This window comes from Salvelinus fontinalis, chromosome 27 (genome assembly GCF_029448725.1).
Source record: "Salvelinus fontinalis isolate EN_2023a chromosome 27, ASM2944872v1, whole genome shotgun sequence".
Lineage (NCBI taxonomy): Eukaryota > Metazoa > Chordata > Actinopteri > Salmoniformes > Salmonidae > Salvelinus > Salvelinus fontinalis.
In genome coordinates, this window is record NC_074691.1 from 19,473,906 (window position 1) to 19,482,474 (window position 8,569).

The following is an 8,569-nucleotide window of genomic DNA, read 5'->3' on the forward strand; positions in this document are numbered from 1 at the left end:
ATGGGCTTGCTGCAAAGTGAAAATGGTCTACAGTACCTGTCAACAGTTTGGACACACCTACTCATTCAAGAGTTTTTCTTTATTTTTACTATTTTCTATATTTTAGAATAATAGTGAAGACATCGAAACTATGAAATAACACACCCATATTATGGAATCGTGTAGTAACCAACGACATGTTAAACAAACCAAAACATATTTTAGATTTTAGATTATTCAAACTAGTCACCCTTTGCCTTGATGACAGCTTTGCACACTCTTGGAATGCTCTAAACCAGCTTCACCTGGAATGCTTTTCCAACAGTCTTAAAGGAGTGCTGAGCACTTGTTGGCTGCTTTTCGTTAACTCTGCGGTCCAACTCATCCCAAACCATCTCAATTGGGTTGAGGTCGGGTGATTGTGGAGGACAGGTGATCTGATGCAGCGCTCCATCACCCTCCATCTTGGTCAAATAGCCCTTACACAGCCTGGAGGTGTGTTGGGTCATTGTCCTGTTGAAAAACAAATTATAGCCCCACTAACCGCACACCAGAAGGGATGGCTGTGGTAGCCATGCTGGTTAAGTGTGCCTTGAATTCTAAATAAATCACAGACAGTGTCACCAGCAAAGCACCCCCACACCATCACACGTCCTCCTGCATGCTTCACGGTGGGAACCACACATGCAGAGATCATCCGTTCACCTACTTTGCGTCTCACAAAGACACGGCAGTTGGAACCAAAAATCTCACATTTGGACTCATCAAACCAAAGGAAAGATTTCCACCGGTCTAATGTCCATTGCTCATGTTTCTTGGCCCAAGCAAGTTTCTTCTTGTTATTGGTGTCCTTTAGTATTGGTTTCTTTGCAGCAATTCGACCATGAAGTCCTGATTCATGCAGTTTCCTCTAAATAATTGATGTTGAGATGTGTCTGTTACTCTGTGAAGCATTTATTTGGGATGCAATTTCTGAGGCTGGTAATTCTAATGAACTTATCCTCTGCAGCAGAGGTAACTCTGAGTCTTCTTTTCCTGTGGCGGTCCTCATGAGAGCCAGTTTCATCATAGAGCTTGATGGTTTATGCAACTGCACTTGAAGAAACTTTAAAAGTTCTTGAAATTGTCCGGATTGACTAGACATTCATGTCTTAAAGTAATGATGGACTGTCGATTGTCTTTGCTTATTTGAGCTGTTCTTACCACCATATGGACTTGGTCCAAATAGGGCTATCTTCTGTATACCACCCCTACCTTGTCACAACACAACTGATAGGCTCAAACGCATTAAGTTAAATTCCACAAATGAACTTTTAACAAGGCACACATGTTAATTGAAATGCATTCCAGGTGACTACCTCATGAAGCTGGTTGAAAGAATGCCAAGAGTGTGTAAAGTTGTCATCAAGGCAAAGGGTGGCTAGTTTGAAGAATCTCAAATCTGAAATATGTTCTGATTTGTTTAACACTGTTTTGGTTGCTAGATGATTCCATGTGTTATTTCATAGTTTTGATGTCTTCACTATTATTATACAATGTAGAAAATAGTCAAAATAAAGAAAAACATTTGAATGAGTAGGTGTGTCCAAACTTTTGACTGGTACAGTACATCGTAAAAATTCATGAAAACTGAAACTTGCTTTTAGGTCTTAATTTAAGGTTAGGGTTAAGGTTTTAGGGGGTGCATTATTATTTTGATGGGGGTGCAGGATAATGAGTTTTATTCAGATTCCCCCCTGAGGGCCATAGGGCTTTTATATGTGTCGGCTCCCATCCAGGAAACATATGTTACATTCCTACTAAAAATACACCAAACGCTACCAACCATGTTGCACCCCCGCCATAGAATTAACTTTGGCACAGAGGGCCTGCATTGTGGGGGAGGTAAAAAGAAGACCAGGTCTCACATCCTTTGTGCTGTGAGGACCGAGGAGTCACATTGCAGACTGGTGGAATCAAAGACTTGCCAGCCCAAAACTTTCAACAAAGTTTTTATCCTTGGGGTTCAGACAGGAGCGCTAGGGCAGTGTCAACACAACCTTTTTGTCTTTTGCTATTCCTTTCTTCCTTTCCATCCCTCCATCCCACTTTATCTCACACTTCTTTCTTGCTGTTCTGTCCTAGATTTCTCTCTCTCTCTCTCTCTCTCTCTCTCTCTCTCTCTCTCTCTCTCTCTCTCTCTCTCTCTCTCTCTCTCTCTCTCTCTCTCTCTCTCTCTCTCTCTCTTTCTCTCTCTCAGTCTTTTTTTCTCTCACTCTCATCCCTCTTTTTGGTCTTTCTCTCACTTTAGGACTTTAGGGGTCCCTTGGGCCGGACTCTCTGCCCCCCCCCCCCCCCCCCCCCTGTGTCTCTCTCCCTCGCTCTCTGTATAATGTGTCCCTGGTGCCAACTCTAGAGGAGCCCCATTGTCTCGACCGAAGCACCTGTCACCACAGTGTTAAGGGGGAGCAGGGAGCAGAGAGCGAGAGCATACTGTATAAATGAACTGGAGACAGCTTAAGCTAATGAGTCCCAACGCGACGCCGGCGCAATTTGTACTTCTAACCCCTTTTAAACATTGCATATTTGAGCTAAAGACTGTTGGGTTGTACCATTGGATTTGTCTATTTCCTCTGCATCCGTTGGTACCCACCATTAGTATGTGTGATTAACGGGAGCTAGACACAACGCAGATCCTGAAAGGGCCCGGGGCCGGGTCTTTTAACAAAAACGTCTGTAGAGTCCGAATGGTTTGAGTAACAAACTTTCTATGAAAAGCTGAGACTCTCAGAAAAACGCACATGCTTTGCTACACAAAAGCCATTAGAAGGTAAGGGGTTCCTCTACATAGAAGATCATAGGAAATCCCAGGCCATAGTGTCTATAATACTGTAACAAGTAGTGGTAAGTCACAAATTCCAAACTCCACACAGTCGTCACTGATTAGTTGGATCATCATTTCCCACTGAGCAAAACATTTCTGTACTTACAGCATTCATATAAATTCATTTCTATCAGGTTTTGTCAATAAGTTATCTACTCACGTTCACATACGCTGTTTCACAGTTGTTGCAATCTTTCTAGATACGGTTCTACATGGCCCATAACGCCTGCCCACTGGAGCCCTGCACGAACACGTCATCCAGAAACATGACAGACAGTAGATGAATATAAAATGTTCATGTCTTTGGTGATGTAGAAAAAAACTGTCCTCTAAGACAATTACATGAATAATGGAATGGATATTTTGTGCACAAAGGTGATGACTAAGAGTCTTATTTTCACATTTCAAATTCGACTATGGGCTGTATCACAACCGGCCGTGATTGGGAGTCCCATAGGTCGGCGCACAATTGGCCCAGCGTCGTCCGGGTTAGGGTTTGGCCGGAGTAGGCCGTCATTGTAAATAAGAATTTGTTCTTAATTGATCTGCCTAGTTAAATAAAGGTTAAATAGAAATAAGTTAAACTGCAATACTAAAAGTGTCCTCTGGGTACAGTGGAAAGCTTCCAGACCGGAACCCTTGGGCCTTGGCAGAGAGATGGGTGGGTGGAGGGTGCTAGTGGAGTAGGGCGCCCCCAACAGGCTGCTGACTGCATGGACAGATCCCCCCCCCCCCACCCCCCACACACACACTATTCATTTCCACGGGGTGAGGGTGGCATCAAAGGTCCTACTATGTGTGTGATCCTGGAGCAAAGATCATTTGTGCTGCTTAACAGCTGAGTGTCAAAGGGCTTTTATCAAGGGTCGCGGCGCCCAGACTGTTCCCCCTAACTCCCCCCCACACACACATGCACACACATACTCACATACACACATTCATGAACACAAAAACGTACACACACACACACACCACACTTCTTCCATCTACCCCTCTTCCCTACCTCACCCTTTCCAGACACACAGCAGACTCAGCTGTTGCGTCTTCTCACTTTTAGTATACATGACAAGAGCACGTGATGAGGACATGCTACAGTGCCACTGTTTGAGTGTGTGTGTGTGTTCATGTGTCTGTGTGTGGTGCGTGCGTGCGTGTGCTTGCATGTGCACGTGTGTTTTCACACTTGTGTGCATGGTGATATGCTGTCACAGTCAACAAGGGCACAGTAGCAGACTGACTATTTGGATGCCAGCCTGGATGCTAGCCTGGATGCCAGCCTGGATGTTAGCCTGGATGCTAGCCTGGATGCCAACCTGGATGTTAGCCTGGATGCTAGCCTGGATGCTAGCCTGGATGCCAGTCTGGATGCCAGTCTGGATGCTAGTCTGGATGCTAGCCTGGATGCCAGCCTGGATGCTAGCCTGGATGCCACTCTGGATGCCAGTCTGGATGCCAGTCTGGATGCTAGCCTGGATGCTAGCCTGGATGCTAGCCTGGATGCCAGTCTGGATGCCAGTCTGGATGCTAGCCTGGATGCTAGCCTGGATGCTAGCCTGGATGCTAGCCTGGATGCCAGCCTGGATGTTAGCCTGGATGCTAGCCTGGATGCCAACCTGGATGTTAGCCTGGATGCTAGCCTGGATGCTAGCCTGGATGCCAGTCTGGATGCCAGTCTGGATGCTAGCCTGGATGCCAGCCTGGATGCCAGCCTGGATGCTAGCCTGGATGCCAGCCTGGATGCTAGCCTGCTTGTCTGTCTACTAACTCACTGTCTTCACTGAGCCCTGTATGTCTGTCTGCCCGTCTCTCTCTCTGTTGAACTCTCTATTTCTACATCCTTTTGCTGACTGACTGCATACTTACAGTATATGTACTTTCCTGTCTACTGTATGTCTACAGAATGTCCAGTGTTACTTGACTTAACAATCTGTCAACCTTTTATTAAACCTATTTCATGCTATCGTACGTGACTTGCGATTTTCAAACGGGGAAAATTCTGTACGTATAATTTAGAAAAAAATACTGCACAACAATCACCTGTTCCATCATATCATTAGAGTTCACTGCCAGTGTTATTCTCAGTCATCATTTTCTAGTAAACTCCATTACCGGAACCCGAGTCCGTGTCTTGCTAAATAGAGAAATGATAACAGTGATTTACAGTAGTTTGGAATAGGTTGTTTCAAGGCTACGCCAGGGCTAAATGGCAATGTTTAAGATGCCTCACTCCTGCCAACTGTGACTGACAAAGGCTATTGTCTGACCACAAATGTACTAGAGTCATTAAGATAATTAATGCCTCTATTACAGAGTGCATGGGGCTGATGTTGCTGTGTTAAGAGACTAGAATACGACAGAAATGCAGGACTTACAAGTCCACAAACAGACCAAAGAGGTGAATAAAAGGTTATAAACTAATGCATTACTAGGTGTTACTATAGCATTGTACGTAAGGAGCAATCAATGAGACGAGGGGCTATGCGTTCTCTGGAAAATAATGAATAACATGGAAGGTGTATGCCACGACACGATTTATACCATGGCTATAATTTAACACATTTGCCAGTAGAAATGTATTCATTTGCCAGTAGAAATGTGACAACATCCACTGAAGTAGCTAGCAAGTTTACTAGCTAGCTAGATAGCTACAGTAGTTGCCTTGGTAACCACAGACTTTCTAGCTTAGATAACTAAATAGCTTTCTATTATGAAAATCAAATTCAACAATGCCAATACACTGTTTTCAATTCAACTTTTGCTCAAACATGTAATCGTGGACTTCTGGAAACAGCAGACGGAGCACCCCCCATCCACATCAACGAGACCGCAGTGGAGATGGTAGAAAGCTTCAAGTTCCTCGGCGTACACATCACTGAAAAACTGAAATGGTCCACCCACACAGACAGTGTGGTGAAGAAGGAGCAACAGTGCCTCTTCAACCTCAAAAGGCTGAAGAAATTTGGCTTGGCACCTAAAACCCTCACAGTTTTGCAGATGCACAATTGAGAGCATCCAGTCGGGCTGTATCAACGCCTGGTACAGCAACTGCACTGCCCGCAACCACAGGGCTCTCCAGAGGGTGGTGCATTCTGCCCAACGCATCACCGGGGGCAAATTACCTGCCCTCCAGGACACCTACAGCACCCAATGTCACAGGAAGGCCAAAAGATCATCAAGGACAACAACCACCTGAGCCACTGCCTGTTCACCCCACTATCATCCAGAAGGCGAGGTCAGTACTGGTGCATCAAAGCTGGGACCGAGAGACTGAAAAACAGCTTCTATCTCAAGGTCATCAGATTGTAAAATAGCAATCACTAGCACCTTAGAGGCTGCTGCCATATATGCATAGACTTGAAATCACTGGCCACTTTAATAATGGAACACTAGTCACTTTAATAATGTTTACATATTTTGCATCACTCATCTCATATGTATATACTGTATTCTATTCTATTCTACTGTATTTCAATCTATGCCGCTTCGACATTGCTCGTTCAAATATGTATATATTCTTAATTTCATTCCTTTACTTTAGATTTCTGTGTATTGTGTGTATTGTTGTGAAATTGTTAGATATTACTTGTTAGATATTACTGCACTGTTGGAGCTAGAAACACAAGCATTTCGCTACACCTGCAATAACATCTGCTAAACATGTGTATGTGACCAATAACATTTTATTTTATTTGATTTGAATGAACTTCATAGCCATTGAATTATACCATGCAATTATACTGTGTGTTATAGGGAGCTCTAGAATGCCCTTCAAGCCAGTCAGAAATGAATATTCAACCACGCCATGGTATAAAATAATGTATTGTAATTTTGGGGGCAAACTACACAGCATTTCAGGTGTCTGTTAGTGCTATACTATGACAAATGTCATGATGTTACAACATGGTTGTCCCATATAATAATGTTGGCCCGGAAGGGTCTCAGTGCATATGATAAGCATCTTAACGTATACACTTGTCATGTTGTATCTACATTGCAATACTTACATTTGTGAGAAATGCTTCCTTAACCATAGCAACACACACACACACACACACACACACACACACACACACACACACACACACACACACACACACACACACACACACACACACACACACACACACACACACACACACACTTCCCCTCCACAACAACACACGTCTTTATCTAAATGAAAGCATGTTCAGATTACCATGCTAACGTCCCAGCATTGTGTACAAAACCACTTTACTGGCCTCATAAGAAACCCCCCACCCCCCTCCCCCCATCCTCTTCAAGCGGAACCGGATCCCCGGACTGACTGTGTATAAGCAGCTCCTTTCCTCAGCTCAGTCATACTCCCTCCCTCCCTCCTCTATTCCGCAGGGCCATTATCTGCTCTTATCTCCTGCTAAGTCCCCCATCGGCCACTCGCTGACAAAATGGCCACATTGTTGCTCAGGAGGAGTTAAGACGCTCTTGGACGCTCTGAAATGCACCCAGCAGATGTTGCCATTTGAGAAAGCTTTATATGCCTGGCCCTTTTCTTAGGAGAGGGAGGGAGAGAAAGAGGGATGGATGGAGAGATGCATGGGTGGAGGGAGTGGAGGGAGGAGAGGTTTAAATATTAGAAGGCCAACAGCTGGTTGCTTATCCTGCCTTGAGTGCATTAACCTCCCTGGCCTGTTTTAGAGCAGGAGAAGGAGCCTGCCGGCATCTGGAGCCTCGCATGCACCAGGCTTAAGTGAGAACCATCCGTCGCCGCGGACGACTGATGCCTCTGTCGTCATGGAGATGGGAGGAGAAGTCCCGTGGCACTTGGATACGGAAGACGCTGGCGATGCGCACAAATCAAAGAGGACGGAGTGTCTTGCCCAAGGTTGATGATTCCTTCTATGGGTAATGAACAAACTGTAGCATCCTTAAATACATGATATGAATGTATCGGCCTATGGCAGGGTTTCATACCATGCTTCCACCAGCACACACACCTGTGTTTCCCCACGTGTGTGTCTTTCAACACGTTTTAACATGTGGTGTTAGGGGAGTCAGGAGCGCCGCTGTACACACTGTAAGTGAGTGTGTGCTGAAGAGTTATCTACAAGAGGACAGTGAGACAGTGACGTTGACATTAGCCATGTGTCCCTATAGCTGGTGATAGCAGTACAGGGCCCATAATAAGACCCATCCAAACCATAGAGGGGAGAATGAGAGGACGATAGTGAAACAACCTCCATGTATCCATAACCATCCATCTGTCCTTGAATATTGTGCCCATGTTTTCTGTTGTTTATGTATGTTGTGACATACAGAGGCAGTCTCCCACAGAGCGAACCCCAACAAGATCATTTAAAAGGCTTTACGTGAACATGTCGTTAATTGATTTCACATCCACGACCACAGAAGGCTTTGTTTCTCTGAGATGCTGCTCGGACGGTCTGGCTAGAACAATGTAGCCGCGTCCCTCGTCTCTTGTCTTGGCTGCTTCTGTTTCAATGTCATTGCTTTGATTTCATTCTTCAGAGCCCAATGCACAGGGAGTATCAGGGCCTTGTCTAGCCTCCACAGCAGACACTGGGGTCCGTTTCTTCCACTGCCTCAGTCCCACAGACAAGCATATCATAAACAGTGAACACACTTCCAATTCTCTCTTTAATTCTCCATGTTAGGAGATTAGAAGAAATGGTTACATTCTAAGGGAGAGCTTTTGAAAATCAAGAAGTAAACAAATGTATAATACAGAAT